The sequence below is a fragment of the Ranitomeya variabilis genome, chromosome 2 (assembly GCF_051348905.1).
Source record: "Ranitomeya variabilis isolate aRanVar5 chromosome 2, aRanVar5.hap1, whole genome shotgun sequence".
NCBI lineage: Eukaryota > Metazoa > Chordata > Amphibia > Anura > Dendrobatidae > Ranitomeya > Ranitomeya variabilis.
Window position 1 is genome coordinate 772,749,172 of NC_135233.1, and position 25,639 is coordinate 772,774,810.

Genomic DNA, 25,639 nt, shown 5'->3' on the forward strand with positions numbered 1-25,639 from the left:
ATGGTAAAACCAATGATGTCGTTCAAAATTACAACTCGTCCCGCAAAAAATAAGCCATGACACGGCCAAATTGACAGAAAAATAAAAAAGTTATGGCTCTGGGAAGGAGGGGAGTGAAAAACAAACACGGAAAAACGAAAAATCCCACAGTCATGAAGGGGTTAATCTATGGGGCAGCTCCCATCATCCATTTTTTCTCATCCGTATTATACTTGATAGTGAAATCGCAACATGCTGCGATTGTCCGCATATCTTAGATGAGAAACGCCAATGCAAGTCTATGGGTGCGAGAAAAAATCGCACAGCACACGGACTATGCATGTGACTTGCGAGAAATTCTCAGGCATTGGACAGGAAATTGGCTTAGACATTATTTGCTCATTTTGCAAGTGTGTGAGAAAATCTCACCATACGGATGACATACGGATGACACACGGATACTTTTTTGAGAAAAAATTGCATCCTCGCATTGCACACGGATGACATACGGATCACCATACGGAGAACATTTGTGCGATTCTCGGCAGACAAAATCGGACAGATTTTTTATACATTGTGTGTGATTCCAGCCTTAAAAGTTGACAAGTGATTTTGCATTTTTACAACTAAATTAGCAAAACCATTTTTTTAGGGACCACCTCACATTTGAAGTGACTAGAGGGGTCTACATGACAGACAATACACAAATATGACAATTCTATAAACTGCACCCCTCGAGGTACTCAAAACCACACTCAAGAAGTTTATTAACCCTTTAGGCGCTTTACAGGAATTTTTGGAAAGTAGAAGGAAAAAATAAACATTTACTTTTTGCAAGGGTAACAGGGGAAAATGGGCCATAAATTGTGTGTGCAATTTCTTCTGAGCATGCTGATATCCCATATGTAGGGGAAATCTACTGTTTATGCACACGGCAAGGCTCGAAAGGGAAGGAGTACCATTTCACTTTTTGAATGTAAAATTTGCTGGCATAATTAGCGGACGCCATGTCATGTTTGGAGAGCCCCTGATGTACCTAAACAGTGGAAACCCCCAACAAGTGACACCATTTTGGAAACTAGACCCCTTAGGAAACTTATCTAAATGTGTATTTAGCACCTTGTTCCCATAGGTGCTTCACAGAAGTTTGCAACAATAAGCCGTGGAAATAAAAAAAATCACATTTTTCCATATAAATCTTTTTTTAGCTCAAAATTTTGAATTTTTATAATGGTATCAAGATAAATTGAACCATACAACTTGTTTTCCAATTTCTCCCGATTGCGAAGATACCCAATATGTTGAGGAAAACAACTGTTTGGTTGCACAGCAGGGCTTGCGCTGGAAAGGATCTCCATTTGACTGTTTGAATGTTAAATATGCAGGAATCAGTGGATGCCATGTTGCATTTGGAGAGCCCCTGATGTGTCTAAACAGTGGAAACCCCCAACATGTGACACCATTTTGGAAACTAGACCCCTTAGGGAACTTATCTAGATGTATATTTAGCACCTTCTTCCCACAGGTGCTTCACAGAAGTTTACAACGTTAAGCCGTGAAAATTAAAAAAATTTAATTTTTCCCAGATGAATCTTTTTTAGCTCCAAATTTTGCATTTTCATAAGGGAAACAGGAGAATTTGCTGCATACAATTTGTTGAGCAATATCTCCTGAGTATGCTGATACCCCATATGTGGGGGAATACTACTCTTTGGGCACACGGCAGGGCTTGGAAAGGAAGGAGCGCCACTTGACTTTTTGAATGCAAAATATGCTGGAATAATTAGCGGCTGCCATGTCGCATTTGAAGAGCCCCTGATGTGCCTAAACAGTGGATGCCCAAATGACACCATTTTGGAAACGATACCCTTTGGGGACCTTATTTAGATGTGTATTGAGCACCCCCAGGTGCTTCACAGAAGTTTAAAATGTTAAGCCATGAAAATTAAAAAAAAATCACATTTTTCCTACAAAAATCTTTCCTAGCTACAAATTTTGTATTTTCACAAGGTCAAAAGGAGAAAATTGACCCCAAAGATTGTTGTATAATTTCTCCTGAGCACATCAATACCCCATATGTGGTCAAAAAATACTTTTGAGGCACAGTGAAAAGCTCAGAAGTGAAGTAGCGCCATATTACAGTGCGGATTTTGCCGCACTTGTTTAAGGGTGCCACTTTACATTGGCAGAGCCCCTGAGGTGTCAGAACAGCAGAACCCTCCGTAAGAGACCCCATTTTACTAATTAAACCTCTCAATTAATTCATCTAGGGGTGTAGTGATTATATTGACACCACAAACTTTTATACCATTTGGGCAGTGACAAAAAATAATTTACATTTTTACCACCAAGATTGTGTGTTAGCCCCAAGTTTTACATTTCCACACTGGGATATGGGTAAAAATGGCACCAGAATTTGTCCCACAATTTCTGCGGCATGTAGAAATACCCCATATATAGTACTACTTTGCCATACGGAGTGATTTGGGAGGGACAGAGCGATATTTGCTTTCTGGAGTACAGATTTTCCTAGACTAGTTTATGGATTCCATATAAAGAGCCCCTAAGGGCTAAAAAAGCAGAATTCCCCCCCCCTCAAGTGACCACATTTTGGAAATTATAACCCTTTGTGCACTAATCTACAGATGTAGTAACAATTTTGACTCCATGGGTGTTTTCCAGAAACAGGCAGCAGTGGCTGTTGCTAAGTGAAAATGGCAAACTGCCTTTGTAGTAACCAGTATGCTGTAGTGACCAGTAGGGTTGAGCGAAACGGGTCGATCATTTTCAAAAGTCGCCGACTTTTGGCTAAGTCGGCGTCTCATGAAACCCGATCCGACCCCTGTGCTTGTCGGCCATGCGGTACGCGACTTTCGCGCCAAAGTCGCGTTTCAATGACGCGAAAAGCGCCATTTCTCAGCCAATGAAGGTGAACGCAGAGTGTGGGCAGCGTGATGACATAGATCCTGGTCCCCACCATCTTAGAGAAGGGCATTGCAGTGATTGGCTTGCTGTCTGCGGCGTCACAGGGGCTATAAAGGGGCGTTCCCGCCGACCGCCATCTTACTGCTGCTGATCTGAGCTTAGGGACAGGTTGCTGCCGCTTCGTCAGAAGCAGGGAGAGCGTTAGGCAGGGTCCACTAACCACCAAACCGCTTGTGCTGCAGCGATTTCCACTGTCCAACACCACCTTCGGTGTGCAGGAACAGTGGAAGCTATTTTTTTTTTTTTTTCCCCTCAGCGCTGTAGCTCATTGGGCTGCCCTAGAAGGCTCCGTGATAGCTGTATTGCTGTGTGTACGCCACTGTGGAAACCAACTGCTTTTTTCAAAGCACATATCCTCTTGTTCCTTCCTTTCTGCACAGCTATCTTTTTTGTTTGTCCACACTTTTTATTTAATTTGTGCATCAGTCCACTCCTATTGCTGCCTGCCATACCTGGCTTACATTACTGCAGGGAGATAGTAATTGTAGGACAGTTTTTTTTTTTTTTTGTTTTTTTTTTGTGGGAGATTAAGATTGGCATTTCTGCTACAGTGCCATCCCTGTGTGTGCCATCTCTCACTGAGTGGGCCATAGAAAGCCTATTTATTTTTTCCGTGATTTGTGTTCTAAAATCTACCTCAACACAGAAACACTACATCAATCAGTGGGAGAAAAATATTGGCCTCAGTCAGGGCTTGTGTGCCACTGCTGTGTGTGCGCTATCATTCAGTGGGCTATAGCAAGCCTATATTTTTTTTTTTTTTTTTTTTTTAATATTATTTGGTTTCAAAAGTCTCCCTGAAAAAAAAAAAAAACCTAAAAAAACAGTGGGAGAGTAATATTGCCCTTTCAGCTTGTGTGCCAGTCTTGACTCCTGGGTGTGCCACCTCTCTCCCTCTCATTCAGTGGGCCATAGAAAGCCTATTTATTTTTTTTTTTAAATATTATTGGGTTTCTAAAGTCTCCCTGAAAAAAACAAAAAATACATAAAAAAACAGTGGGAGAGTAATATTGCCCTTTCAGCTTGTGTGCCAGTCTTGACTCCTGGGTGTGCCACCTCTCTCCCTTTCATTCAGTGGGCCATAGAAAGCCTATTTTTTTTTTTTTAATATTATTTGGTTTCTAATTCTCCCTGAAAAAAAAAAAAAAACCTAAAAAAACAGTGGGAGAGTAATATTGCCCTTTCAGCTTGTGTGCCAGTCTTGACTCCTGGGTGTGCCACCTCTCTCCCTCTCATTCAGTGGGCCATAGAAAGCCTATTTATTTTTTTTTTTAAATATTATTGGGTTTCTAAAGTCTCCCTGAAAAAACAAAAAATACATAAAAAAACAGTGGGAGAGTAATATTGCCCTTTCAGCTTGTGTGCCAGTCTTGACTCCTGGGTGTGCCACCTCTCTCCCTTTCATTCAGTGGGCCATAGAAAGCCTATTTATTTTTTCCGTGATTTGTGTTCTAAATTCTACCTCAACACAAAAACACTACATCAATCAGTGGGAGAAAAATATTGGCCTCAGTAAGGGCTTGTGTGCCACTGCTGTGTGTGCTATCTCTCATTCAGTGGGCTATAGCAAGCCTATTTTTTTTTTTTTTTTTTTTTTTTTTAATATTATTTGGTTTCTAAAGTCTCCCTGAAAAAAAAAAAAAACCTAAAAAAACAGTGGGAGAGTAATATTGCCCTTTCAGCTTGTGTGCCAGTCTTGACTCCTGGGTGTGCCACCTCTCTCCCTCTCATTCAGTGGGCCATAGAAAGCCTATTTATTTTTTTTTTTAAATATTATTGGGTTTCTAAAGTCTCCCTGAAAAAAACAAAAAATACATAAAAAAACAGTGGGAGAGTAATATTGCCCTTTCAGCTTGTGTGCCAGTCTTGACTCCTGGGTGTGCCACCTCTCTCCCTCTCATTCAGTGGGCCATAGAAAGCCTATTTATTTTTTTTTTTAAATATTATTGGGTTTCTAAAGTCTCCCTGAAAAAAACAAAAAATACATAAAAAAACAGTGGGAGAGTAATATTGCCCTTTCAGCTTGTGTGCCAGTCTTGACTCCTGGGTGTGCCACCTCTCTCCCTTTCATTCAGTGGGCCATAGAAAGCCTATTTTTTTTTTTTTAATATTATTTGGTTTCTAATTCTCCCTGAAAAAAAAAAAAAAACCTAAAAAAACAGTGGGAGAGTAATATTGCCCTTTCAGCTTGTGTGCCAGTCTTGACTCCTGGGTGTGCCACCTCTCTCCCTCTCATTCAGTGGGCCATAGAAAGCCTATTTATTTTTTTTTTTAAATATTATTGGGTTTCTAAAGTCTCCCTGAAAAAACAAAAAATACATAAAAAAACAGTGGGAGAGTAATATTGCCCTTTCAGCTTGTGTGCCAGTCTTGACTCCTGGGTGTGCCACCTCTCTCCCTTTCATTCAGTGGGCCATAGAAAGCCTATTTATTTTTTCCGTGATTTGTGTTCTAAATTCTACCTCAACACAAAAACACTACATCAATCAGTGGGAGAAAAATATTGGCCTCAGTAAGGGCTTGTGTGCCACTGCTGTGTGTGCTATCTCTCATTCAGTGGGCTATAGCAAGCCTATTTTTTTTTTTTTTTTTTTTTTTTTTAATATTATTTGGTTTCTAATTCTCCCTGAAAAAAAAAAAAAAACCTAAAAAAACAGTGGGAGAGTAATATTGCCCTTTCAGCTTGTGTGCCAGTCTTGACTCCTGGGTGTGCCACCTCTCTCCCTCTCATTCAGTGGGCCATAGAAAGCCTATTTATTTTTTTTTTAAAATATTATTGGGTTTCTAAAGTCTCCCTGAAAAAACAAAAAATACATAAAAAAACAGTGGGAGAGTAATATTGCCCTTTCAGCTTGTGTGCCAGTCTTGACTCCTGGGTGTGCCACCTCTCTCCCTTTCATTCAGTGGGCCATAGAAAGCCTATTTTTTTTTTTTTTAATATTATTTGGTTTCTAATTCTCCCTGAAAAAAAAAAAAAAACCTAAAAAAACAGTGGGAGAGTAATATTGCCCTTTCAGCTTGTGTGCCAGTCTTGACTCCTGGGTGTGCCACCTCTCTCCCTTTCATTCAGTGGGCCATAGAAAGCCTTTTTTTTTTTTGGTTTTTTTAATATTATTTGGTTTCTAAAGTCTCCCTGAAAAAAACAAAAAAAACATAAAAAACAGTGGGAGAGTAATATTGCCCTTTCAGCTTGTGCGCCAGTCTTGACTCCTGGTTGTGCCACCTCTCTCTCTCTAATTGTGGGCCATAGAAAGCCTTTTTTTTTTTTTTTTTAATATTATTTGGTTTCTAAAGTCTCCCTGAGAAAAAAAAATAAATAAATTAGGTGGGAGATTAATATTGACATTAGTGCTTGAGTGACAGTCCTGCGTGTGTGTCATCTCTGTGATTTTGTGCCACAGAAAACAGAGTGTGTAACATTGTGCCTGATTTTCCTTGTGGTCTCACCAACCTGTTAAGGGATATTGAAATCATACTGAAGTTATAGCTCACCGTGTAAGTTGTTTGATAGCAACAAATAAAGTTACTTTGGTTAAGATTTTAAAACAATGAGGAAGTCTGGTGCAAGAGGTCGTCGTGGGCGTTCATTGTCAGCTGGTAATGATGGTAGTGGTAGTGGAGCATCAGGTGGTCGTGGGGATAAAAATATTCCACCTAAGTCTGGAGCTGTGGAGCCAGTTTCGTCGTCAGGCTACACAAGGCCTCGAACGCTCTCTTTTCTGGGAGTAGGAAAACCGCTTTTAAAGGCGGAGCAGCAACAGCAAGTTTTGGCTTACATTGCAGACTCAGCCTCTAGCTCTTTTGCCTCCTCTTCCGAAACTGGTAAATGTAAAAGCAGCGCGTCGCTTGTGGATGTTCACGGTCAGGGACAAGTCGCTTCCTTGTCCTCCTCAGCAAAAACTACAACAAGAGAGAAGGATGCAGCAGGCGACACAACGGGTCACTCCATGGAGCTCTTTACACATACCGTCCCTGGCTTAGAAAGTGAAACATTTAACAGGCCATGCCCATTACAAGTATATTCTGACATGGAGTGCACTGATGCACAGCCACAGCCAGAGTACTATGCTGCTCCTTTGACTCAGACCACCACATTGCCCTCTCAGGGTACAGATCCACAATCAGACCCTGATGAGACTATGTTGCCCCGCCACGAACGCTATACCACCGACCGACACAGTGACACAGACGAAGTTGCACACGAGCTCGAAGAGGAGGTAATAGATGACCCAGTTATTGACCCCGATTGGCAGCCATTGGGGGAACAGGGTGCAGGCGGCAGTAGTTCAGAAGCGGAGGTGGAGGAGGGGCCGCAGCAGGCATCAACATCGCAACAGGTTCCATCTGCCGGGCCCGTATCTGGACCAAAACGCGTGTCAAAGCCAAAACCTGTTGGAGCACAGCGTTGCCATCCGGTTAAAGCTCAGTCTGCAATCCCTGAAAAGGGATCAGAGTCTAGGAAGAGTGCAGTCTGGCATTTTTTTAAACAACATCCAACTGATCAGCGCAAAGTCATCTGTCAAAAATGTTCAACTAGCTTAAGCAGAGGTCAGAATCTGAAAAGTCTAAATACTAGTTGCATGCATAGACACTTAACCACCATGCATTCTCAAGCCTGGACTAACTACCAAACGTCCCTCAAGGTTGTAGCACCCTCGGCCAATGAAGCTAGTCAGCAACGCAACATCCCTTCCGTCACTGTAAGGCCACCATTTTCCGCACCACCGGCAGTATCTGTGCAGGTTTCTTTGCCAGCCAAAAGCAGTCAGGGTCAGGGAATCACCAGTTTTGTAGGAGGAAATATTGCATGTAGGGCACCGGCGGAAACAATACCGTCTCCAACCGTCTCTCAGTCTGCCATGTCCACCGGCACACCCGAAAGTTCCACGATCTACAGCTCTCCAGTCCAGCTCACCCTACATGAGACTCTGGTTAGAAAAAGGAAGTACTTATCCTCGCATCCGCGTACACAGGGTTTTAACGCCCACATAGCTAGACTAATCTCGTTAGAGATGATGCCCTACCGGTTAGTTGAAAGCGAAGCTTTCAAAGCCCTGATGGAGTACGCTGAACCACGATACGAGCTACCCAGTCGACACTTTTTTTCCAGAAAAGCCATCCCAGCCCTGCACCAGCATGTTAAACAGCGCATCGTCCATGCACTCAGGCAATCTGTGAGTACAAAGGTGCACCTGACTACAGATGCATGGACCAGTAGGCATGGCCAGGGACGTTATGTGTCCATCACGGCACACTGGGTGAATGTGGTGGATGCAGGGTCCACAGGCGACATCAATTTAGGGACAGTTGTGCCTAGCCCACGGTCTAGGAAACAGTTGGCTGTAGGCGTTCGCACCCCCTCCTCCTCCTCCTCGTCCTCCTGCAGAAGCTACAGCTCTTCCACAGAACGCAGTCGGCCAACCACTCCATCGGCAGATGACACTGTTGCACACCAGTTGTCCCATTATGGGCCAGCTACTGCCAAGCGTCAGCAGGCTGTATTGGCTATGAAGTGTTTGGGCGACAACAGACACACCGCGGAAGTTCTGTCCGAGTTCTTGCAACAAGAAACGCAGTCGTGGCTGGGCACAGTAGATCTTGAGGCAGGCAAGGTAGTGAGTGATAACGGAAGGAATTTCATGGCTGCCATCTCCCTTTCCCAACTGAAACACATTCCTTGCCTGGCTCACACCTTAAACCTGGTGGTGCAGTGCTTATTGAAAACTTATCCTGGGTTCTCCGACCTGCTCCTCAAAGTGCGTGCACTTTGCTCACATATCCGACGTTCGCCTGTACACGCCAGCCGTATGCAGACCTATCAGCGGTCTTTGAACCTTCCCCAGCATCGCCTAATCATAGACGTTGCAACAAGGTGGAACTCAACACTGCACATGCTTCAGAGACTGTGCGAACAGAGGCGTGCTGTTATTTATTTGTGGGAGGATACACGGGCAGGCAGTAGGATGGCAGACATGGAGTTGTCAGGTGTGCAGTGGTCGAAGATACAAGACATGTGTCAAGTCCTTCAGTGTTTTGAGGAATGCACACGGCTGGTTAGTGCAGACAACGCCGTAATAAGCATGAGCATCCCCCTAATGCGTCTGCTGATGCAAAGTTTGACGCACATAAAGGAGCAGGCGTCTGCACCAGAGGAAGAGGGAAGCCTTGATGACAGTCAGCCATTGTCTGGTCAGGGCAGTGTACAGGACGAGGTAGCGGGCGAAGAGGAGGTGGAGGACGAGGAGGATGATGGGGATGAGTATATTTTTAATGCGGAAACTTTCACGGGGGCACAGGAAATTGGTTGCGTGTCACGGCCGGGTTCTGGTTTTTTGAGGGACACAAGTGACGTAGATTTGCCTGCAACTGCCCCTCAACCAATCACAACCGGAGATTTGACAAGTGGAACTTTGGCCCACATGGCGGATTATGCCTTACGTATCCTACAAAGGGACACACGCATTACGAAAATGATGAACGATGACGATTACTGGTTGGCCTGCCTCCTTGATCCACGCTATAAAGGCAAATTGCAAAATGTTATGCCACATGAGAACTTGGAACTAATATTAGCAACCAAACAATCAACTCTTGTTGACCGTTTGCTTCAGGCATTCCCAGCACACAGCGCACGTGATCGTTCTCACACGAGCTCCAGGGGGCAGCAGACTAGGAGTGTTAGGGGTGCACACATCAGAAGTGGCGTTGGACAGAGGGGTTTTCTGACCAGGTTGTGGAGTGATTTTGCTATGACCGCAGACAGGACAGGTACTGCTGCATCAATTGAAAGTGACAGGAGACAACATTTGTCCAGTATGGTTACTAACTATTTTTCATCCCTTATCGATGTTCTCCCTCAACCGTCATTCCCATTTGATTACTGGGCCTCCAAATTAGACACCTGGCCAGAATTGGCAGAATATGCATTGCAGGAGCTTGCTTGCCCGGCAGCAAGTGTCCTATCAGAAAGAGTATTCAGTGCTGCAGGGTCAATATTAACCGAAAAAAGGACTCGTCTGGCTACCCAAAATGTTGACGATCTAACATTCATTAAAATGAACCACAACTGGATTTCAAAATCTTTTGCCCCACCTTGCCCGGCCGACACCTAGCTTTCCTATGAAAAGCTCTTGCCTGTGAATTACTTTTCTAATGTCTAATTTGCTGCTGCAGATTGTACAGCATACGACATGTTTACACCTCCCTAAATGGCCAAACTCCCCACACGGGGCCGTGGTATCGCGACTTGGCGCAAGCACCCGTGAGACTGCTGTTTGTCTGAAGAGGTGGGTGTGCTCGCTTTTGGTTGACGGCATTGCTACTGGGTCCCTCATAGTACAATGTAGTGTCTCTGGCGGTGGTGGTGCGCACCCAACGTCAGACACACCGTTGTAACATGAGTGGCCCTGGGGCGGTCCCGCCGGCCTCAAGAGAGTTCCCCCCTACCCCAGCTCAAACTGGGCTGTACTACGTGCAAAATTATGTCGCACAGCTCCACCAATCTTTAGTCTATTCGCTGACATCATTCAATGTCTGGCACTGACAATACAAATTTGTAGACATCTATGATGCAACTTAAAGTAGTCTGTGTCTGTGTCCTATATTGGCACCATTAAATAGTTACTGCCAAATTACTATGTCAGAAACACAGCAGATGAGCCCACCCCTGTACCTAAGTATGCCATCTTTTTTTTTGTTTTGGTTGTTTTGCGAGACATTAACATCTATTTATATTTTGGGAGTACTGGGACAGACACTCCTTGCACTACTCCTCCACTCAGCACCAAGCTGCCTGCCCGTGTATCCATGTAACCGCTGTAAAACTGCCATGAGCCTATTGTTTGTTATTTTAGGCCTTTGATAGCCTGTCTGCGGTCCCTACTCCTCCACTGACCACCAAGCTGCCTGCCCGTGTATCCATGTAACCGCTGTAAAACTGCCATGAGCCTATTGTTTGTTATTTTAGGCCTTTGAAGCCTTTCTGCGCTCCCTCCTTCCACTAGTCCTCCACTGACCAGACCACTGCTGCCCGTGTACCCCTGGAACCAATTTTAAAGTGCCTACAGCCAGCCCATTTTATTGTGTTAGGCCTTCGAAGCCTGTCTGCGGTCCATACTTCCACTAGTCCTCCACTGACCAGACCACTGCTGCCCGTGTACCCCTGGAACCAATTTTAAAGTGCCTACAGCCAGCCCATTTTATTGTGTTAGGCCTTCGAAGCCTGTCTGCGGTCCATACTTCCACTAGGCCTCCACTGACCAGACCACTGCTGCCCGTGTACCCCTGGAACCAATTTTAAAGTGCCTACAGCCAGCCCATTTTATTGTGTTAGGCCTTCGAAGCCTGTCTGCGGTCCCTCCTTCCACTAGGCCTCCACTGACCAGACCACTGCTGCCCGTGTACCCCTGGAACCAATTTTAAAGTGCCTACAGCCAGCCCATTTTATTGTGTTAGGCCTTCGAAGCCTGTCTGCGGTCCCTCCTTCCACTAGGCCTCCACTGACCAGACCACTGCTGCCCGTGTACCCCTGGAACCAATTTTAAAGTGCCTACAGCCAGCCCATTTTATTGTGTTAGGCCTTCGAAGCCTGTCTGCGGTCCATACTTCCACTAGGCCTCCACTGACCAGACCACTGCTGCCCGTGTACCCCTGGAACCAATTTTAAAGTGCCTACAGCCAGCCCATTTTATTGTGTTAGGCCTTCGAAGCCTGTCTGCGGTCCCTCCTTCCACTAGGCCTCCACTGACCAGACCACTGCTGCCCGTGTACCCCTGGAACCAATTTTAAAGTGCCTACAGCCAGCCCATTTTATTGTGTTAGGCCTTCGAAGCCTGTCTGCGGTCCCTCCTTCCACTAGGCCTCCACTGACCAGACCACTGCTGCCCGTGTACCCCTGGAACCAATTTTAAAGTGCCTACAGCCAGCCCATTTTATTGTGTTAGGCCTTCGAAGCCTGTCTGCGGTCCATACTTCCACTAGGCCTCCACTGACCAGACCACTGCTGCCCGTGTACCCCTGGAACCAATTTTAAAGTGCCTACAGCCAGCCCATTTTATTGTGTTAGGCCTTCGAAGCCTGTCTGCGGTCCATACTTCCACTAGGCCTCCACTGACCAGACCACTGCTGCCCGTGTACCCCTGGAACCAATTTTAAAGTGCCTACAGCCAGCCCATTTTATTGTGTTAGGCCTTCGAAGCCTGTCTGCGGTCCATACTTCCACTAGTCCTCCACTGACCAGACCACTGCTGCCCGTGTACCCCTGGAACCAATTTTAAAGTGCCTACAGCCAGCCCATTTTATTGTGTTAGGCCTTCGAAGCCTGTCTGCGGTCCATACTTTAAATACTCCTCCACTCACCACCAAGCTGCCTGCCCGTGTATCCATGTAACCGCTGTAAAACTGCCATGAGCCTATTGTTTGTTATGTTAGGCCTTTGATAGCCTGTCTGCGGTCCTTACTTTAAATACTCCTCCACTCACCACCTAGCTGCCTGTGTATCCATGTAACCGATGTAAAACTGCCATGACTGCCTACTGTTTGTTATTTTAGGCCTTTGATAGCCTGTCTGCGGCCCCTACTTGCAATACTCCTCCACTGACCACAATGCTGCCTGGAGTGCCTGCCTGTGTATCCATGTAACCGATGTAAAACTGCCATGACTGCCTACTGTTTGTTATTTTAGGCCTTTGATAGCCTGTCTGCGGCCCCTACTTGCAATACTCCTCCACTGAGCACAATGCTGCCTGGAGTGCCTGCCTGTGTATCCATGTAACCGATGTAAAACTGCCATGACTGCCTACTGTTTGTTATTTTAGGCCTTTGATAGCCTGTCTGCAGCCCCTACTTGCAATACTCCTCCACTGACCACACCAATGCTGCCCGTGTACCCCTGGAACCTATTTAAAAGTTCATAGAGCCTAGTTATATATTTTATTTACTATTAATAAGGCCATGATGGACTACGCTGTACCACGCTACAAGCTAACCAGTCGACACTTCTTTTGCGAGAAAAGCCATCCCAACCCTCCACCAGCATGTAGAAGACCGCATTGTCCATGCACTCTGGCAATCTGTGAGTACAAAGGTGCACCTGACAACAGACGCATGGACCTGTAGGCATGGCCACGGAAGATTACGTGTCCATTACGGCGCAATGGGTTAATGTGGTGGATGCATGGTCCACAGGGGACAGCCTACTAAGTCTGTCTGCAGTCCCTAATTCAAATTGTCCTCCACTGTCTAAATCGGAACTTCCACCTTCTGGCTTTCGGCCTATAGTATCAGAAATTAAACTGCATTTGGCCTTCAACTTTGGTTAGGGCCTACTAACGGCTTCTGCCCCTCCCTGGTGTTGTCCTCAACTAAATAAAGCTGAGCTTCAACCTTCCGGCTCTCATTAAGTGGTTTTAAAAAAAAAAAAATTGGTGGTTAGGGCCTACTAACGGCTTCTGCCCCTCCCTGGTGTTGTCCTCAACTAAATAAAGCTGAGCTTCAACCTTCCGGCTCTCATTATGTGGTTTAAAAAAAAAAAATGGTGGTTAGGGCCTACTAACGGCTTCTGCCCCTCCCTGGTGTTGTCCTCAACTAAATAAAGCTGAGCTTCAACCTTCCGGCTCTCATTAAGTGGTTTTAAAAAAAAAATGGTGGTTAGGGCCTACTAACGGCTTCTGCCCCTCCCTGGTGTTGTCCTCAACTAAATAAAGCTGAGCTTCAACCTTCCGGCTCTCATTAAGTGGTTTTTAAAAAAAAATGGTGGTTAGGGCCTACTAACGGCTTCTGCCCCTCCCTGGTGTTGTCCTCAACTAAATAAAGCTGAGCTTCAACCTTCCGGCTCTCATTAAGTGGTTTTAAAAAAAAAAAAAATGGTGGTTAGGGCCTACTAACGGCTTCTGCCCCTCCCTGGTGTTGTCCTCAACTAAATAAAGCTGAGCTTCAACCTTCCGGCTCTCATTATGTGGTTTTAAAAAAAAAAATGGTGGTTAGGGCCTACTAACGGCTTCTGCCCCTCCCTGGTGTTGTCCTCAACTAAATAAAGCTGAGCTTCAACCTTCCGGCTCTCATTAAGTGGTTTTTAAAAAAAAATGGTGGTTAGGGCCTACTAACGGCTTCTGCCCCTCCCTGGTGTTGTCCTCAACTAAATAAAGCTGAGCTTCAACCTTCCGGCTCTCATTAAGTGGTTTTAAAAAAAAAAAAATTGGTGGTTAGGGCCTACTAACGGCTTCTGCCCCTCCCTGGTGTTGTCCTCAACTAAATAAAGCTGAGCTTCAACCTTCCGGCTCTCATTAAGTGGTTTTAAAAAAAAAATGGTGGTTAGGGCCTACTAACGGCTTCTGCCCCTCCCTGGTGTTGTCCTCAACTAAATAAAGCTGAGCTTCAACCTTCCGGCTCTCATTATGTGGTTTTAAAAAAAAAAAAAATGGTGGTTAGGGCCTACTAACGGCTTCTGCCCCTCCCTGGTGTTGTCCTCAACTAAATAAAGCTGAGCTTCAACCTTCCGGCTCTCATTAAGTGGTTTTAAAAAAAAAATGGTGGTTAGGGCCTACTAACGGCTTCTGCCCCTCCCTGGTGTTGTCCTCAACTAAATAAAGCTGAGCTTCAACCTTCCGGCTCTCATTATGTGGTTTTAAAAAAAAAATGGTGGTTAGGGCCTACTAACGGCTTCTGCCCCTCCCTGGTGTTGTCCTCAACTAAATAAAGCTGAGCTTCAACCTTCCGGCTCTCATTAAGTGGTTTTAAAAAAAAAAAAAATGGTGGTTAGGGCCTACTAACGGCTTCTGCCCCTCCCTGGTGTTGCCCTCAACTAAATAAAGCTGAGCTTCAACCTTCTGCTCCAAATTACCATTTTAAAAAATGCAATAGGCTTTTCCGGCCTACTAAAGGTGTCTGCCCCTCCCTGGTGTTGTCCTCAACTGAACAAAGCTGAGCTTCCACATTCTGGCTTTCGCCCTATACTATCAGATATTAAACTGCATTTGGCCTACTAGTGTGGTTAGGCCCTTGAAACAGTGTCTGCTGCTCTTGGGTTTGCTACTCCACTGAACAAAGCAATGCCGCCTGTTTAGTCCTGTTACCAATTTTGAACTGCATGTAGCCTACTTTATTCTTTGGCCCTATATCTGTTTCCTCCTCATCCTGCCCATTGCCCAGCCACTGCTAAATGAGTCTGCTGGTACATTGACCTAGACCACTACATTCCCCTTGTACTCTACACAGCCAGAATCTGACCCTGCTGAAAGTAAGGTTCCCCTTCCCGCATGTTATACCACCTTACACAGGGACAAAGAGGAAGGTGCAGATGAAAGTGCAGGTTCCTTCATCAGGTGGGGGGGCATACTCGTTGGCGACGTCACTGGCACAGGGCCCCTCAGAGTACGCAAAAGTGTCGCTGCTGGTGGGAGGCGCCCCCGCCATGCAAACACACCGCCGTACTTTGAGGGGCCCTGTGCCAGTGGCAATGCGAACGAGTGGGCCCCCCCTGCTTGCTCAGGATCACAGCACTTGCAACTTTTAAATACTTACCTTTCCCTGCAACACCGCCGTGACGTAGTCCGCATTTCCTGGGCCCACGAAAAACTTGAGCCAGCCCTACTCCCCCCACAACTTTCCCCCAATTCCTTATGCCCAACTATTATTATACAGTTAATTAAGATTGGCAAGCTTCAGAAACAAGAATGGATGTTTTTGGCATTAAAATGGGCACTGTAGGTGTTTTCCTGGCCTCCACTCACTGCCGACTATGCTTCCCCATTGACTTGCATTGGGTTTCGTGTTTCGGTCGATCCCCGACTTTTAGCGATAATCGGCCGACTGCACTCGACTCGACTCTGGACAAAATCGGGTTTCCCAAAACCCTACTCGATCTTAAAAAAATGAAAGTCGCTCAACCCTAGTGACCAGTACATTACAGTCACCAGTACATTATGCCCAGCTCATGCTTCTGGAGACACGCATTAGGTGGGCTCTCATCACTACTGAAATGCCAAACATGTGGGCGCTAAACATTGTTTAGGCACACTGGTACTCAGAATGAAGGGGGGTATTTGGATTTGGGAGTGTAGAATTTGCTGAATTTCTTTTGGGGAGCAAAGAGCCATTTACGTTTTCCAGAGCCTTTGTGCTACCAGTAATGTGAAAGCCCCCTATATTTCCGCTAACAGATGACAGACCTGAGTGGGGCTTTTTTGTGGATTGAGTTGAAGCTTTTCTTGGAAACATTTTACATAATGTTTGGGATCACATTTATCTGTTGCTCTACGCTGACCACTTACTTTGGTGTTTCTATCTAAATCTCTGAGTGACGTGATTCAGATGAAACCCCCGAAACATCCATTCACAATAATGGGGCCGATTTACTCTGGACTCCATCCTCTGTTCAGCAGTGTCCTTTTTAGAAGTGCACAAAACTATGGCCGACGGCACTGTTATACAATCCTAAAATGACAGAAACTGCCGGATCACATGTCCGATGGAGTAGACAGTGCCTCCATCTGCCTAATTATAGGGAATTTTCCGCTGGGGTTCTGTCTAAATCACATGCTTCAGAGATTCACACTGAAACCCTTGTGCAAGTACTCAGCTCAGAGCACAGGATAAATGTGCACCAAGCCTTACTGCGATCTTTGGGAGGCAGAATGAAAAAATCAACAGCATGTGAAGAATTGCTTTTATTTATTTTTACGACATTCCTCGTGCAGTAAAATTGATTACGCGACTTTATTCTTTGGGTCGATGCGATTACAGCGATACCAGATTTATATCGCGTTCTTATGTTTGGCTGCTGTCACACACTAGAAGCTTTTTTATTGCGAAAACAACCGAATTTTTCAGACTATAAGACACACTTTTTTCTCAAAAATTTTGGCTGAAAATGGGGGTGCGTCCAATAGTCTGGATGTACTTACCAGGAGTCTCATCCCAGGCTGATGTGCAGCAGTTTCGCAGATTCTCGGTGGTGCAAGGGCTCCACCGACATTTTGTGAAATCCCGGAGCCCCCGCACATCCATCCCAGGCTGATGCATGGCAGTTTTGGAGATGTTCGTTGGTGCGGGGGCACCGCTGACATTTTGTGAAAGCCCTGAGCCTCTGCACTTCCAGTGCTGTAATGCGTTGGCCTCCAGGAAAATGGCTGCCCATTTGTAGATTGAGATCTCGGGAGATGAGATGTCAGCACCTCCAGCGGCCATTTTCCTGGAGACCACAGCAATACAGAATTGCATTGCACCTCCTAGTATCTCTAAAACTGCAGCGCACCAGCCTGGGATGTTTGTGTGGGGGCTCTGGGATTTCACAAAATGTCGGCAGAGCCCCCGTACCACCAAACATCTGCAAAACTGACGTCCACCATCCTGGGATGGTTGTGTGGGGGCTTTCACAAAATGGCAGAGCCCCTGCACCACTGAACCTGCCACAACAGCTGGGATGAGACAGATCATTGCCAGACCACCGAACAGCTCCTGTGACTCCGCTCCACAAGAGCTCCCAATCACACCCTACCCCCAGGGTAAGCTGAATATTTTGGATGGTAATGGACCCTCATTTGACGCATTATTTTTTTTCTCTATTTTTCTTCTGAAAATTTGGGGTGTGTTTTATGGTCCGATGCATCTTAAAGGCCAAAAAATACGGTAGTTTTTGCATCACCATATTTTGAAAGCTATAATCGTTTCACATTTCAGCCAACAAAGTCATGTTATGGCTTGTTTTTGTGGTACGAGCTGTTGTTTTTATAGGTACCATTTTCAGGCACATGACATTTTTTGATCGCTTTCTATTCTGATTTTTGAGAGACAGAATGAACAAAAACAAGCAATTCAGGAATTGCTTCTTTTTTTTTTTTTTATACTGTTCCGCATGTGGTAAAATTGTTAAGACAGCTTTATTCTTCATGTAAGTATAATTACAATGATACCTCATTTATATCTTTTTTAATGTTTTGGCACTTTTACACAATAAAAACAATTTAATAGAAAAAATAATTATTTTCGCATTACTTTAATCTGAGATCTATAACTTTTATAGTTGTCTGATCATGGAGCTGTATGGCAGCTTGTTTTTTGCGGGATAAGATGTCATTTTCAACTGTACCATTTTTATTTACATGTCTTTTTGATTTCGTTTTATTGTACTTTTTTTCAGCGGTATGATAATAAAGCTTTGTTTTTTGCCTAGATTTTTTTTTACGATGGCCACTGAGGGGCTTAACTAGTGGGACAGTTGTATAGAGTGGGTCGTTACAAATGAGGCAATACCAAATATGTGCACTTTCATTGTTTTTTAATGTAAATAAATAATTATATTTATTGGAAAAATATTTATTTTTTTTTTCTTTATTTAGGGATTTTTTTTTTAAATATATATTTTTACACTTTATTTTTTTTTTTTTTACATTGTCCCAGGATGAGTCATCATTGTATTACATCAGATCACTGATCTGTGCACTGCAGAGTATCAGATCAGGATCTGACAGGCAGGGAAGGAGGCATGGTAGTGCCTGCTCTCAGCAGGTGCTCACAAGCCACCTTCATTGCAGCACCCAGAAGGATCCCGAGGCCATCTTGGGGCCAGAAGTCTCCATGGAGACCATCAGGACAACGTGATCGCATTGCGTTGTCCTGATGGAAGCATACAGGGAGCCCACTGTCTGCATGATGCCCCTGTATGTCGCTGTCACTACTGAGCATGGCATCAGAGGGGTTAAATGCCCGTGATCGGTGCTAGCATCAATTGTGGGCATTGCTGCGGGGTGTCAGCTGTCACATACAGCTGACACCGCATCTGATTGCTGCAGCAATCAGCGTGAGGCTGTGCAATCGGTGCGCCATACTAGTACTGATGTTTGTGGGAACACAATTCCCGCAGAGCAGTATTAGTACAGCACATGTCGGGAAGTTGTTAACCCCTTCCCGACCTGTGACGCCACGTAGGCGTCATGAAAGTCGGTGCCAATCCGACCTGTGATGCCTATGTGGCGTCATGTAGGGATCATGTCCCTGCAGATCGGGTGAAAGGGTTAACTCCAATTTCACTCGATCTGCAGGGACAGGGGGAGTGGTACTTCAGCTGGGGGGGTGGCTTTGCCCCCACGTGGCTACGATCACTCTGATTGGTTGTTGAAAGTGAAACAGCCAATCAGAGCAATTTGTAATATTTCACCTATGAAAAATGGTGAAATATTACAATCCAGCCATTCCCGATGCTACAATATTATCGGCCATGGCTGGAAACCCTGATCTGTCACAGATCTCCTCCCCAGTCCTCCGTCCTGTCCCATACTGTGCTCTGCTCCCCTCTGTCCTCCTATCCACTCCCCCTGTCCTCCTGTCCGCTCCCCCGTGCTCCGATCCACCCCCTGTGCTCCGATCACACCCCCTCATACTTACTGAGCCTCCCGGTGTCCGTCCGTCTTGTCCATGGGTGCCACCATCTTCCAGAATGGTGGGCGCATGCGCAGTGCGCCCGCCGAATCTGCCGGCAGATTAATTCCAGGTACATTTTGTAAGGTGGTACGTTGCAAAAAATTCTATTTGGTGGATTGGAAGGGTCATGGCCCAGAGGACAGGTCCTGGGAGCCTGTTGAGCACATTCGTGCTCCGCAGCTCATTGCTGTCTTCAAGCGCAGCAAGGCCCAAGGAGGGGGGAATCTCGAACCACCTCCGCTGCGGTCTCCCATTCTTCTCCAGCTGCAGTGGAGCCTGCTCAGGAGAGATGTCGGTCCCAGCATCTGGCTCAGGCAGATACTGTGCGCTTGGTTACTGCTGATCTTCCAGGCTCTGCCATTGTAACCAGCATTGATCAGCGGCGAGCAGACGCTCCTGGGACTAAGTCCTGTTTTTCCTCTACTGAGCATGCCCAAGGGACGACCTCTCATTGGAGGTCGGGGTCACATGATCAGGTACTGTAGCAGCTCCTATTGACCCACTAGGAAGGTTCCAGAGAGCTTCCTCTGTAAAAGGTTTGCATGGCCGCACAATCAGTAATTGTGTGTGTGTGGATGTATGCCTGTTCTGGTGAAAGCTCCGAATCATTCCCATCCCTAGAGTTGATGAATGTTCGCAAATGTTGGAGCTGTCTAGCGCCATCCAGCACCAGGCACAATCTATACTGAGTCTAACCAGCAGTGACCTCCAGTGCGGTGCTGTATGCACTCTGTGCGGCTATCTCCAGTTTCTCCTGACAATCCGTCAGTGTAGGGAAGGAACTACCACTTGGTCCCAGCATCTGACTCAGGGCATCCTCAGGCACGGGCTCAAAAGGCACTGAGGGTCAGAGCAGGATCAATCCCCAGCATAGTGGGGGTAAATTGCAGGGATCCCACTAGTATCCATTTGATGCACCCTGTGACTTCTAACAGGGCACAGCATTACCTTTATTCCCTGCGACTCTGTGAAGCTACAGAGTTCGCTCCTATACAGACCAGGTGACGGAATCCGTGTCTATTCTGGCGTAGTACTGCCATATAGTGCCGCCATTAACTAGCAGCAGGTTCTACTCCTGCACGGTGGACCCCGGGCTGTGAACGCACCTTTACTATCATTATATTTACTCGGTGCGTTCCCCCAGCCCTGACACCTGGTGCTGGGTTGTCTTAGGTCACGTGATTGTATCACCCTTTATTACCCAGCACCTGCCTCCCATTCCTTGCTGGACAACAGTGTTAATCCGCGTGAGTTCTGGCTAGGTGCTTTGATAGCTTTCTGTGTTTGACATTGTGTAGTTCTGGGATCTATGGTTCTGCTATCTTTAGTTTCTGTTTTCAGTTGGTTTCTGTGTTTTCTATTGGGAGGTGACCTTTTTTATACCCAGTCCTTAGATCTTTCAGGGACCTCCTTCCCCATCTCTATAGGTCTTCGCTGAGATTAACCTAGGATCGTCTGTGGGTAGTGTTGAGCATTCCGATACTGCAAATATCGGGTATCGGCCGATATTTGCTGTATCGGAATTCTGATACCGAGTTCCGATATTTTTGTGATATCGGAAATCGGAATCGGAAGTGTGCGGTGCGTATGGTTCCCAGGGTCTGGAGGAGAGGAGACTCTCCTTCAGGCCCTGGGATCCACATTCATGTAAAAAATAAATAATAAAAATAAAAAATATGGATATACTCACCCGTCCGGCGGACCCTGGACCTCAGTGGTGTAACAGGCAGCCTCCGTTCCTAAGAATGCAGGGAGTGAAGGACCTTCGATGACGTCGCGGCTTGTGATTGGTCGCGTGAGCGGTTACATGAGCGGTCACACGACCAATCACAAGCTGCGACGTCATCGAAGGTCCTAAACCCCCTCATTCTTAGGAACAGAGGCAGACGCTTGGACCGGTGAGAGCCAGGGCCACCGGAGGGGTGAGTATATCAATATTTTTTTTTTTTATTCTTTATTTTATACATGAATATAGATCCCAGGGCCTGAAGGAGAGTTTCCTCTCCTTCAGACCCTGGGAACCATTCCGATATTTTGTGTCCCATTGATATGCATTGGTATCGGGTATCGGTATCGGCGATATCCGATATTTTTTGGATATCGGCCGATCCAATCCAATACCGATACCTTTGCATATCGAAAGGTATCGCTCAACACTATCTGTGGGTCTATTTGCAAGGAATGGGTTGCCCACTCCATCTTAGGGTATCAGCCTAGTGTCAGTGCCATAACAGTAGGCAATAACAGCATAGGAGACCCACTGTTTAATAATTGCCCTTTAAGAATATTAATGCAGCCTGATGCCCCTCTAAAAATAGGCTTTGTGACTTTAAGAGTCCCTCCTTCAGAAATGAAACAAGATGTGTCTTCACGCCACATTGCCAGCTAGGGTTGTTGAATGTTACAATGACATTTCCCAGTGAATGCATTTGTATATGTTGAAAGCAATACTAAAGTTGAAAAACAAATCAAAAACACTGCGTGTGAACACAGCAAAAGTGGTGGAGGAACATTTTGGTCTGGGGTTAATTATTTTGCCTTATATACAAGTCATTAGCCTTGAAAGGATGCAACTTAACATATTTCTCAGCAAAATCCATTTTGGTTTTGTTTTTGTATGTTTTTTGGTGCGCCTGTAAAAATGGCGTGAACATGACAACATTGCTTAGAGCTGTGACCTAGGAGTCAGAAATGCCTCCAGGAGCGATACCCATGATGTTCCTGTGTCATTTGAGCAGTGTTTCCATCATTTTCAGACGTTTTAGACCTTGAAAGGACCCCCAGGGGGAGATCTCGGTAAAAATACTCGGGTATCCCATAGACTTACATTGGGCTCGTTGCTCGGGTCGTGTACCCGAGTATTCCAATTTGCTCAACCCGAGCAATGAGCACCCAAGCATTTTAGTGCTCGCCCATCACTACTCATCACTATAAGTATATAAAAATCCCCTCTTACTTTTCAAACAATTTTACCCTTGCAGACCTGTGTTATTAGAAATTTGCCAGTATCACGAATAAGATTTATTTTGTTTATAATGGGTAGTATAGCAAGAAAATGTATCTAAAGATGCAATAGTAAATGGTATGTAATGTTTTTATGTAGACTATTCTTAATTTGTAGGTGACATTTTGCTCATACAGTAAAATTTAATTCTGTCTGCCATTTATTTTTGGATCATGGTTCTGTAATATTAAAAACGGATTTATTAATTCATAATGAAGAACAACAGATGACATTTCTAGTTCATTGATCTGTTTACGTAAAAAAAATAAGACAAATATTATTTCATTCTCATTTTAGTGGCGACAGTCAGACTGAATTATAATTGCGTTTTCGTTTTTTTGCACTATTCCATCATATTTAATATGCACAGACTGTGACAGCATGTTTCATTTTCTCTAATTTGAATGATGCTGCTTTAATTGCTTGGTCTTCTAATGAATTTAAATAACGTCTCTATATATAGTAAAAATGTGAAAAGCTTCTGTTGAGTTGATGATGTCTATATCTGTATTGGTATTAGATCTCATTAATAGAGGTGAAAGATATCATAATGACTACCATTTACCATTAGAAAGCAGGGCTAATGCACATGATGATAAAGTGCCACATACAGTAGAACCTTCATAGGCACACAATTTCATGTAGAGGTATACTTACAAAGGTTTTTTTATTAGGATTTGGTAATAATCTGACAATATTACAGAGGTATCCTTGCTTCTAAGCTTTGCTTCTAAGGAAAAGTATCACTATAATACAGTGCCATATTGAGACAGTATATGGTAAAATATGTCATACTTGTACAGAACAGCAGGAGCTTCACAAATCAATATATATGTACAGTACATGAGGCATTTCGATGTGCATGAAGCCTTAAAAGAGAACCTGTCAGATAATTCACAATGCTCAAACTAAGAGAAAGGCTCTGTGATTGCAAATATGTATCTTTCACTCTGCCTGGGAACCTGTCAGCAGGATTGTGCACAGTAACCTACAGACACTGTCAGGTCGGCACCATAATATTGATTAAAATGATACCATGGTTGATGAAATCCGTCTTGTGGTTATGGTTTAATCTTTATTTTCAGTTTTGAGTTAATGATATGCTCGTGCCCCGGGGTGGCCTGTGGTGCTCTGATCAGTAATTCATCTGTATGACTTCTGACAGGTCACTGATCCCTCAGTATAAACATAAGGGTGAATATGAACTCGGGGAGATCAAAACATCCAACACCGCGGAGACACCATCACGTGTTTCTCAACGCAGTGATCCAGAGCACTGCCCCCATCCCTTAAGGGAAATATGCAAATGCATGTAGAATAGCTGCGGAGACACCATCACATGTTTCTCAACGCAAGCAATAAATAGCCAGGTGTTTCACCGGGAAGGAATAACCACGGGAAGGGCAGCATCCAATAAAGGAAAACCACCTATGCCAAAACATGGTATCCATCCATAGACAGCTGTTTCGGGGTATTTTCCCCTCATCAGTGTGGAGTAGGAAACTGGCTATTAGGAGCAGTGCCTGGTGAAAAGACTATAAACATAAGGGTGAATGATCTCGGGGAGATTAAAACATCCAACACCGCGGAGACACCATCACGTGTTTCTCAATGCAGTGATCCAGAGCACTGCCCCCATCCCTTAAGGGAAATATGCAAATGCATGTAGAATAGCTGCAGAGACACCATCACCTGTTTCTCAACGCAAGCAATAAATAGCCAGGTCTTTCACCAGGAAGGAACAACCATGGGAAGGGCAGCATCCAATAAAGGAAAACCACCTATGCCAAAACATGGTATCCATCCACAGACAGCTGTTTCGGGGTATTAGCCCCTCATCAGTGTGGAGTAGGAAACTGGCTATTAGGAGCAGTGCCTGGTGAAAAGACTATAAACATAAGGGTGAATGACCTCGGGGAGATCAAAGTGTCCAAAACCGCGGAGACACCATCACATGTTTCTCAACGCAGTGATCCAGAACACTGCCCCCATCCCTTAAGGGAAATATGCAAATGCATGTAGAATAGCTGCGGAGACACCATCACGTGTTTCTCAACGCAAGCAATAAATAGCCAGGTCTTTCACAGGGAAGGAACAACCACGGGAAGGGCAGCATCCAATAACGGAAAACCACCTATGCCAAAACATGGTATCCATCAACAGACAGCTGTTTCGGGGTATTTGCCCCTCATCAGTGTGAAGTAGGAAACTGGCTATTAGGAGCAGTGCCTGGTGAAAAGACTATAAACATAAGGGTGAATGATCTCGGGGAGATCAAAACATCCAACACCGCGGAGACACCATCACGTGTTTCTCAACGCAGTGATCCAGAGCACTGCCCCCATCCCTTAAGGAAAATATGCAAATGCATGTAGAATAGCTGCGGAGACACCATCACGTGTTTCTCAACGCAAGCAATAAATAGCCAGGTCTTTCACAGGGAAGGAACAACCACGGGAAGGGCAGCATCCAATAACGGAAAACCACCTATGCCAAAACATGGTATCCATCAACAGACAGCTGTTTCGGGGTATTTGCCCCTCATCAGTGTGAAGTAGGAAACTGGCTATTAGGAGCAGTGCCTGGTGAAAAGACTATAAACATAAGGGTGAATGACCTCGGGGAGATCAAAACATCCAACACCGCGGAGACACCATCACGTGTTTCTCAACACAGTGATCCAGAGCACTGCCCCTATTCCTTAAGGGAAATATGCAAATGCATGTAGAATAGCTGCAGAGACACCATCACGTGTTTCTCAATGCAAGCAATAAATAGCCAGGTCTTTCACCAGGAAGGAACAACCACGGGAAGGGCAGCATCCAATAAAAGAAAACCACCTATGCCAAAACATGGTATCCATCCACAGACAGCTGTTTCGGGGTATTTGCCCCTCATCAGTGTGGAGTAGGAAACTGGCTATTAGGAGCAGTGCCTGGTGAAAAGACTATAAACATAAGGGTGAATGACCTCGGGGAGATCAAAACATCAAACACCGAGGAGACACCATCACGTGTTTCTCAACACAGTGATCCAGAGCACTGCCCCCATCCCTTAAGGGAAATATGCAAATGCATGTAGAATAACTGCGGAGACACCATCACGTGTTTCTCAACACAAGCAATAAATAGCCAGGTCTTTCACCGGGAAGGAATAACCACGGGAAGGGCAGCATCCAATAAAGGAAAACCACCTATGCCAAAACATGGTATCCATCCACAGACAGCTGTTTTGGGGTATTTGCCCCTCATCAGT